We start from the raw sequence: 10,904 nt of genomic DNA on the forward strand, positions 1-10,904 counted from the left end.
GAATTCCACACTACACGTGTTTCATTTTTATTTCCTTTTTACATTGAGAAACTGCTACAATATGGTTGCATTACCCCTGTTAAACTGTTTTATAACAAAAAAACAAAACTAAGAGTAATATTAAATCAGTGCCATAACATCACAGCATGAAGACGTGCCTTTGAATAGTGTAAGGAACAAAGTTAAAGATATAGGTCAGCAACATTTACAGTCCAAAGACATTTTTCCCCAAGCCCAGTTAAATAAAACCCATTTAAATAGTAAATGGACTGTATTTATATAGTGATTTTACCCAAACCGCTTTACATTATTCGTCACATTCACCCATTCACACACACTGATGGCGGAAACTGCCATGCGAGGTGCTAACCACGACCCGTTGAGAGCAATTTGGGGTTCAGTGTCTTGCTCAAGGACACCTCGACATGAGCTCGACAGGCTCCAAGACAACCACTCTACCCACTGAGTCACGCCACCCATTTAGAATCGCATGTTATGAGACCTTTTGAAAAGATCATTTTTGATAAATATCTACTATAGTAGATTTGTTGTCATTTTTTAAAAAAAACACAGTTTTACTTCTGGTTTTGGGTTTTAAAATAAAAAAAAACCATAAACCTTTAGCCAAAAAAAAGTTAGACTTTCTTCTATGAGATGTAGTTATTTGTTTTTAGCCATGTATTAGGAGCCATTGTGGTGGGCCCAGAGAGCCACTTTCGGCTCCACAGCCGCAGGTCGCAAACCCCTGATTTAGGTCAAACTGTATTTTAACATATAACCATCACACCTGCACTTCTAAAGACATTTACTAGGGCTGTCTTGATCAGGAGTTTTAGTCCCTATTACCAGTCATTTAAGACCATCTAGCAATACAAAGTCTCAGTCATTTACATTTACCTCACACATAGTTACAAACTATTCACTTTAGGCAAAGTACATTAAAGTAACTAAAAAATATTTACAAACATACAACAAAAATAGCTGTGAAACTTTCCCAAAGGTCCAAATATCACACACTAACAAAATCAAGAGCATCCCACAGCTCAGATTGTTTCTTCTATTTATGAGACTGCCCCCAAGTGGCAGTAAAACTAATGTGTATTTGCTAACCAACAGTGCAGAGTGGGTGCACCAAGTAAGCATTTCACACTCACACGAAATACACTGCTTCTGAGCTGTCTGGGACATTTAGACTTTTACATTACAAAACAGCATTAACATTTCAAATATCGGCATAATTTTTCTCTAGTGGGTCCACTACAAAGCATAACCAGGTGCTTTAGAATCCACCTTTTTTTGTCGACTCATAGTTTCTTTCTGGAGAACTTTAGACAGAATTTTAAAAGGGAAAAATTTTAAAAGGAATGGAAAAAAAAGAGGATACAGCATTGTAAATTCTGAGAAAAAATAGTTTTCTTAACATTCATGCATGTAAAGCTATTCTAGCAGTCCAGCTAAATGAAGTAATGTACATTCAAATGGGCCCTTTAACACAGTTAATTTCCTGCGATACAGTAGCTTATCTCTTCTCCATTAATATATTATCTGTATCAGCTTTAACATCCGCATATTTAGCATCAGCATAGCATTAACAGATTAGCTCTGTATGAGCAGAGAAAACAGTTCAGGAGAAAATAAAGTAACATGAACGGAGCCATTCAGTGTTGGCTGGTGTGTATTTTAAAGATTTTTTCAGATTTTTAAAGAAGTTTTCAGTAGCGATGTGTGTTCAAATCATTGCATCAGTAAAATGAGACTTTCTTCTGACTCCTCCCTTGTCTAGTCATCAGTTATCATACTGTAGGTCTCATGACAACAACTCCTGCCTCAGTTATTGTGCATGTGCACTGTTTGGTGTGTACTGTCCACAGGATGTGAGATGTTGGCCAGGCCCTGTTTCTTATGGACTGTGGGTAGAGTTTACTTATTTGGCCCCAGGGCAAGTGCCTATAAAGAGGACAGCTACTGTTTCAAATGTGTGTGGGGGAAATAGAAAAGAAAAAAAGAGAGTGTGCGTAAGGGAGGCAAATCAAATGACTTGGGTCAGACAGAGAGGCGATTCAAGCTTCTGAGTGGGAGTAGTGACACAGAGGACATCTCTGGACATCTGCAACTGTTTTGCAGAGTCCCAATCTGCAGTCGACCCTCATTTCCTTTTTCACTAACGCACACATGCACAAACACATACACAGCGTGAACAAAAATGATTCATAACCCCCTTCAGACATTTCACATGCACAAAGCAGACACAGGGGACAAGTGGCTATTGAATATTAACCATGAAATTACAAAGGCTGCATTCTAATAGAGGTGAATAGGTCAGAAGCTGGGATGGAAATCATAAATTAATACCCCTGACATGACAAGCCACTCGCCCTTGGCTCCCAACAAACCTTACTCCACTGAAGTCAGAAAGACACCTAAAGAAGGAAATGCTCGATTTATTATTAATAGTGGGTCAAAGGATTTCCACAACAGACATGGAACTCATACACTATGCCTGATACTTTTCTGATGTGATTATTGCATGCAACGGCAACCATGTAACCTTCATGTGTGGCTACAGCTGTAGGGGTTATTGTTCGGTGGTCTTATGGGGACCTCTATTACACAGGCAGCTATTGTGCATCCTTTATAATCCTTACAGTTCTGCGCCTTTCATCTGGGCTTCATATTGGCAACACATTTTGTGATGATTCAGACCAGTATTGCTGGAGTAACAAATGGACCTTTTGGCTGTGGATGAAGTGTGTTTAACAAAGAGTTACATTCTGTTGCAAACTTGAACATGATTTTGATATTTCACCCAGCAGCTCCCACACAGCCGCCAGTGAATGAACTTATTTGTGCTTAAGAACATATGGAACTATTGAGTTAAGTTTAAATGAGAAACGCATGCATCATTTGTTTTGCTTATCACACAAAATCCGCTAATTATGCTGAACTTTTTTGCAGACTGTCGCTGGAAGAGACCTCGATGATGAAATAATCAAAACCCAAATACAGTAGTACCTGCAGAAATCAGTGGAGTGAAGATCAGTTGTTTCTAATTAAATTCTGTCACATACTTAACAGTTTATGTATTTTGGCTTAATGCTGGAGGATTACATGACATTTCAAGAGGCCGTCACTGTTCTGGCTCAGTCATTGGGTGGAGCAGTGGGGTCTGTAATGAACAAAGTAAAACGGTGTGGGAATCTGGGATTTCACTTGTAATTGATTTGTGTGTTCAGTGTCTATGATCCTGTTTATTGGGGGTCTTAATAACATTAGGACATGAGGAAGACTGCTGGAATTGTAAATGCCTACAATGAAATTTGGTGTTGTATTCTCATAAAAAAAGCAGCATGAATAATTATAGGAAACATTTAAGATAATATAAAACAAGAATTAATTAAAAGTTGTATAAAAAGACACATAATGCACATATAATGAATATACATGTGGTGGGGGCAGCTGTGACTCGAAGGTAGAGCAGGTTGTCCACTAATTGGAGTGTTGGTAGTTTGATCCCTGGCTCCTCCAGTCTACACACCTGTCTAAATTCTCTAAATTGCCCCCAATGTGTCAGTTTGTGTATGAGTGTGTCTGTGCTTAAAAAAAAAAGGTACTGAAAATTTGTGGGTGAATATGACTTGGTGTGAAGCACTTTGAGAGGTAATTAAGACCAGGAAAGCGCCGCATGCAGTCCATTTACCATTTAGTGATACTGTGCATCATAGAGCTTTTTAGTCAAGTTTTGACCATTATGTGAGACATGAAATAGGAACCTCCAAACATAAAATATTAATGCTTTATGTCAGTTTTGAAATGAAAATGTCCACTCAGAGAATCAATAAAAATATATTTAATTGGGGAATTTTACATGGTTATCCCTGAGCAAATTATTTGAAATTATTCATTTTCCAGGTTACTCATGTTCAGGAAATTAGCAGCCAAGTGTTATGAACTTATTGTTAATGATAGCTGCAGTGGAGAGCCTTATAAGAAGCAGGTCCCTATGTGCACATTTAGTTTCAGGAATATTACCACTGGCAAATGACCAGCAGGTTTAATTCCACACTAAAGGAAGACATATTTTTTTTGTTGGATGTGGTTTTTAGTGTCCTGTCCATAGGGAAACCCGGGAAATAGTTTTAAGTAAATTATGTGGATTTGTGTTCATTTCTGTTTGCTGGATTGAAAACCCTGGGCCATGTTACAGGAGAGTAGTCATATTTTATTGTCATGTCTAGACAATAAGGCAGAATATGTTATAATCATAAATAATCAGAATTTTGTAACAAAGGGGAAGGACAGTAAATATTTTTATAACACAAAAATTATTAAATAAAAAAGAAAATATGTCAAATTAAAGTCAGTTAAATGTTTATTTAAGGCTCAGTTTTAGTTTTTTTGGGAGAAATTACTGTATGTGTGCAGTCTGTTCTTGTATATTAGTGTATCATTTCAACACAGGATTATTCAACTTTTAATTTCATACTATTATATTCAACATATTCAGCACACAAGTTTGCAAACCTATGTGAAGGGAACTTTATTTTAGTAAGGCATAGGTCTACCAGTAAGGCTTGGAAAGGGACTGGGTCAAAACTTGACTAGTTATTCAAGATGAAAAGCATTGTATTTATTTTAATATTTAGTATTGGCTCTAAAAGATGCATTTGACGGTTCCAAACAGCTTTTTTGTTTGTTGAACATAGACACAAGTTATTGTAGCATAACAAAGCACCTTTTAACATCACGTATTGGTTAATCTCATTCATCCAATTTAAGGCTCTTTTTTCTTCTCTCTCCTTCATCCATCACCCATTTCCTGTGAGCTAGTTATGGATCTAAGATAAATATGTTAAAGGATTTCTCAGTTCCTATCCTAATGAGAAGAGAAGAGGCATGCTGGAAGAGTTGTGTCTTTTACAAAAGCACATTTTGCATTTATGATGTCAAAGGGGTGTAGGACACCTTAACTCTACATTGTAAATTGAAATTAAAATTTTCCAAACACTCAATGCTCACTTGTCAGAAAACAAAATGTGGTTACATGATGCTGTTGTCTCAAAAGTCATATTCAGCTGATTCTTTAAAGCAATTACCCAACTATTCAGTAGTTGTGCACTCTAGCCATTACATCAGTCAGTTGAAATTTTCTCCTGATCCTCCTCCTTTAGTCTTTCTCTTCTTGTTTAATTTTTATGGTCAACAGTTACTTTACTGTATGTCTTATGACTGTATGTCTCATGATGAAGTAACATTTTGACCTTTCACCACACCTCCTCTCTTTCCAGATTGTCTTTTCACCCTCTTCTCTCATGTCAGGTGGGAAAGACTCAGACTTGGGGGAGGACTGAAGTAAGAATAAGGATCTTGTCTGTAAAGATCAGAGGTAAATATTGAGTCTGTAGCATTTAGTGGTATCCAGAGGCACTACAACCAGCTGAATACTCTCTGCATCACCCTCCCATTCCAAGTGTGTAGGAGAAACTATGATGACTGGTAAAAACATTAGACATAGTGTACAACATGGCTCACAGTGAATTATAGAACTCACACCGTCTGTTGATATAAATGTCTTAATTTAGCGCAATAAAAATACTATGATTTATATTTTCACTTTGTTCTATACTAATGAAAACAGTTATAAATACAGTATTTTACATTTCTGCCAATAGATTTCCCTCTAAATGTTACACACTGAAACTTTAAAGAGTTCAAAGTATATTTACACAATTGGCAGTAAAACATATGGACAGTGTATAGAATGTACCAGTAAATAAGTACTGTTACTGGCTGTAAATCGGAGGGGAGGGGAGCTCCTCAGCAGCAGCTGTGTGAGTCAGTGGAACGTTTGCCAACAAGTTCCTTCGAAGCAACATCTTTCCTTTCTACATAAAAGTCATGGGGCAGAGACAGACAGAAGCAGTATTAAAGAAAAGAGACAGCAAAATGCAGCATTTGGAATAGGGTTGTAAGGATCAGCCGGGGTTCAAATCAGATTCTCAGCTCAGATTTTCCTTAACCATGAGAACAAAAAGACCATACTGAAATATAATCTGAGGCCATTAAAATGCTAAATCAAAGACATGTCCACAGCAACAAATCAATGTCATTAAAGGGTGTATAACCATCTTCAATAGCATGGTGGACTGTGTTCATTAGATGCTGATTACATGTCCTGCTCTTTAACGGTGCTTAGTAGTGTTTTACAAGTTTAACTGAACCAAAATCATGGCAGGCGGACAAGCTTGGATCAGCAACAAAAATGTGTGTGTACTGTATCGAGTTACTACCGCTGCAGGACTACTGAGGGAACCACAACTCAGTTGGCCTCCATGAAGTACACACTCACACACATTCACACAAACACAAGCACGCAGAGCTGGCAGGATGGAGATATTTGTTTCTGTTTCAGTCTCACGGAAGCAGCAGCCGCAGAGCAGGAGGCCTGAGCAGCAAGAGTGGGAGAAACGCCGAGACGGGGACCGATGATCGTTAGCAATGCGTGCAACTAAAGAAGTGGCTGAGACAATCTGATATGTGACTTGAAGTCGGAGTCTGAAAGACAAAAGCTTTTTACAGCAGATAAAAAAGGAGCAAGAACTGGTGCTAAATGTGTTATTTTGTGAGTTAACAAAAGTAGGCCCTAACTACCAATACATGGTTGGAGTGATGCTCTCATTACAAATATCTATGTCCAGTGCCGCCACAAACCCGCCCCCTTACTTCATCTCTGCTTTGTTGAACAATGACCATATATCTTCCTTATGAGATGATGACAGATTGATTAATCTAGTGAGCTGGACCTCTCTGATGTGAGAGCATCCCTTAGATAATGAATCACTGATGAATCGCCTGAAAGATTTTGCCCAAGACAGAGTAAAGTCATTTGGCTTAATAGCTACCTATACCTGTAGTGCAGCTGGGATTTTTTGATCAATCTGATATGCTGATCTGGGGTGAATTTCCTCACAGAAATTTAACCTAAGACTGTCTGTGGCTTATTTGTTCCCATATCAGTGCCTTTAATCTACATGACTAAACCAGCCTGGGTTTATGAAATCACGTAGCATGTGAAAAGTAGCATGACAAGTAAAGTCACCTCTTATTAATCCACAGTTCTTGTTTATTGTCTGTCAATGTATGTGTGACACCCTGCTCTGTACTTTAATTACAGAATTACCATTTGTCAGTCCTTTTTAAAATGAGGGCATATGAAATGGCATGCTATTTACATTTACTATCATGATATCAGTAGAAAAAAAAAACAATAAAGAACAGATTTTTCTCCATTTTACCCTTTGCAAACAAAGTTTATACTCATCTGTTGCTTTTCAGACATCAGTACTGATGAATTTTTGGAAAGCCAGGCTTTAGATTGAAAGGAGACTATGCAGATGATTGAACTGCAGGATTTAAGGTAAAACTCCCTCCCCAGTCCAGTGGCCGCCACTGCTCATGCTAATTTCAAACACAACTGTAACTTTACCCTTTCCTCGACTCAGAGGCGAGTTGAGAGCAAATGCAGAAATCAGGTGGGGATGATTAAAATGCTTTATCCATCCCAGCTGCTTGTGAATTCAGCATGAAGGGTAGAAAACCGAACAATGAAAAGGGAGAAATTGAAAGATAGGGAGATACACAGTAACTCTGAACCGAATACATAATGAGTGTTGTGTTAGCAAACACATACTCACACATGTATTAGATCCATCATAGCTTTGGCATGCCTCTTTCCCAGAGCTCCTATGTCAGACAGGGGAGGTACATTCAGAGCAGACGTTGCCACTTAAGACTTGGCTTTCATCTGTGTGGGTGGGAGATGCCAGATACCCAGTGCTGGCACTAATACAATAAAACACTACCTAAATGTTGGCTCTCAGCTATGAGTATTCCTCCTGTTTGGCTGCTGCTGTGAGTCTGTGTATTTTGCCTGACGATTCACCAATTGCCTTGTGAAAATAGTCACAATCATGCAGCTGACACTGTAATATTGTTGTCTTAAAAAAAAAAAACAATGTAATTTCTCAGTTCATATTCATGTTCTACTAATTAGCTAAAGGTAAGCCACAGTCTACAGGCTGGGGGGAGGTTGTACAGTTCATCTAAAGTGCCTGCTGTGTTGGCAAAAATGTGTATGAATTGTCAAAATGTAGGTTGAAAATTAAATATAAAAAATGTGATATTCCTTTTTATTGGCATATGTTTACATCATATGGTTGTCAAGATTCTTTCTCTTTGCAGATAGAAAAAGCTGCTCCAATAAAATTGTGTCAACAAGTCCTTCAGCAGTAAAGACCATATAGATGGTTTGTTCATTTTCTTAAATTTGACCCAAAATGTCATCCTTTAAATTATCCCCCCTTCAAACAGCAAGAGAGACATAAAATGAGAATTTTGCTGATTGGCTTAATGTCATTCCTGTCTCTCTCCTGCAAAAAAAAAAAAACAAAAAACAAAAAACAAAAAAATACAATAAGGAGGCTTGTTAAAGGGGGCGGATGGTGCAGTTATGTGCAGCACTTTCTATTATTTATCAGTTCATGACCTGCGTTCCCAACTGGCACATGACAACTATGTTTGTATTTCTGAGTATGGCATTTCTTTATTAAAACACTTCTGTCATTTTCTAGTTGGTTTTGGTAAGAGTTAGAAAACAATCATGGTTTGGGATAAAATACATTCTTTTTACAATGCAAGCACTTTGCCTATGGAATGCTAGTTTTTTACAATTCACTTGCACTTTTTTAATAACCACAAGAGACTGTTTATTCTTTGTATATAATAACTGGGCCTTTTGGACAACATTTTTTTTTAAAAAAAGGCCCATGAGTCATAATTTGGAGGACAGTCTTTAATGTATTGTCTTGCTATGACTCCATTACTGCTCCCTCAGCCATTACACTATGATTTATGTCTATGTTTTTCTTAGATCCAGCTCTGTCTTAATTTTGCCAACAAATTTAATCTTTAATTCCTGTGTAGCACAATTGTTTTAATCTAGTGTCCTTGTAGGCTTGATATAATTTTTAATCAGCGTGAGGCTGAAATGCAAACAGAAGCTACATTTGCTGGTTCATGGATAGATGCTGGTTTGGGTTTAAATAGATCCTTTCAGTGAGTTACTTTTAAAAGAAACACCTGTTTTACAGACTTAATTGAAGCTTTTGTGCAGTGGAACAGTGTTAACTAATAATATGTGAATTTGACCTGGCTGCAGTTATATTGAACATTTTTGATTCAGCACTCAAGCTGTAATAGATTACTCAGAGCTTTGTTTATCCATTGTGATCCCTAATTTTTGTGCCTGTTTAATTATAGATTGGCATTTGGTTATATTTAAATTATCAAAAAAAGTGCCAAACGTTTTTCAATATTCAAAACAGATGTGTCTTAGCAACACTAAATACAAGCAAAAAAAATCCTCTATTTCACTATATTATAATACTTATCCTACAATTTTCCCTATACTCAACAAATCTCATGAAAAAACTAACTCTAATGTGTTGCCATTCACCTGACAGAGGACAAGACCTGCACAATAAATTAATTTACATAATTTCTACTGAATCCGAACCATATGGCAGATGCAGTGAGGACTATTGGTCAACAGTTTGGGAATATAATGATATTTCCATTTTAGTAACACTCCTGCCTTCATGACTCTTTGACTACACTCTATTTCTCCTACATTTCTTATTGGTGGCCCAGTAGGGTCAACACATCGCATTGGCAATGTTTTTGTATAGCACATTTTATGTGCATGACATTTCAAAGTGGTTTACATAAAACATTAAAAGCATTACAGTAGAGCGCAGAAGAGGCATTAAAAGTACATAAAAAAAGAAAAAAACAATTTAAGACATAATTAAAAACTATGCAAAAATCATAATAAAATCATGTAAAATAACTAATTAAATAAAAAGGATTAAAAGCAAACAACAATCAAGATAAGTTATATACATTTGCTGAAGGTTTAATCTCCACTGGCAGTTTGTGGCAACAGAGGTATTCTGGGCCTAAACCGTTCTGTTATTTGTAAGCTAATAATACGATTCTAAAAATCTATTCTGTGACTGGCTGGAAACCAGTGTAAAGATGTTAAACTGGTGTGGTGTGTTCAGATCTCTTGGTGCTTTATTTAATTACTTAAACCACGTAAATACTGAAAACTGTTATGTCCAGTTTTAAAAACTATGCTATTGCCTTCTGTAAATTGTTTTTACATTCCAATTTTACTTCAAAAGAACTTTGTCCATTTATTATTCTTTCACATTATTTCTCAAGGGTTATTGGTAGCCTATGCTGTTTGATAATCTGTGATGTAGCCCTGACTCTGACCCAGAGACTGTGCACTGAAGCATTTCTTCCTTTAGAATATAAAAAAATAAATCCCAAAAAATTTGAAGGGGGCAAAAAAACTTAATTTTATATGCTGGGTCTTGCAAATGCTTTCTGAGGCTTTTGAAGGTCTCTTGTTAATGAAATGAGAAAAAATGAAAACTTTGGCTTTCATTCAACCAAAGACATCTTTGGAAAGGTCTTCATCTGGAGAATAACATCTGTCAGTATGAACACTCTACATGACTTCTTTGAAAACAGACTTTTGAACCTTGACCTCAGTGCATATTTGAAGGTTTATGATTCAATAACAAAATCGGCTAAAGACAAACTGTTATTGAGAGCTCTTGACCTGAGCTGTCATGTACAAACTCTTGGTTTATACCCACCAACTGGTGGAGCTATCAAATATGAATAAAATACATTTTCAGGTGTTCCAGGCACATCCCACTGGGAGAAGGCTCCAGGGAAAACCAAGGATACACTGAAGGAACTACTTTCTCAACTGGCATGGGAACACCTCAGGATCCCCTTGAATAAACTGAAAGAAGTGACCAGACAAGCTGGAA

This window comes from Melanotaenia boesemani, chromosome 3 (assembly GCF_017639745.1).
Source record: "Melanotaenia boesemani isolate fMelBoe1 chromosome 3, fMelBoe1.pri, whole genome shotgun sequence".
Taxonomy (NCBI): Eukaryota; Metazoa; Chordata; class Actinopteri; order Atheriniformes; family Melanotaeniidae; genus Melanotaenia; species Melanotaenia boesemani.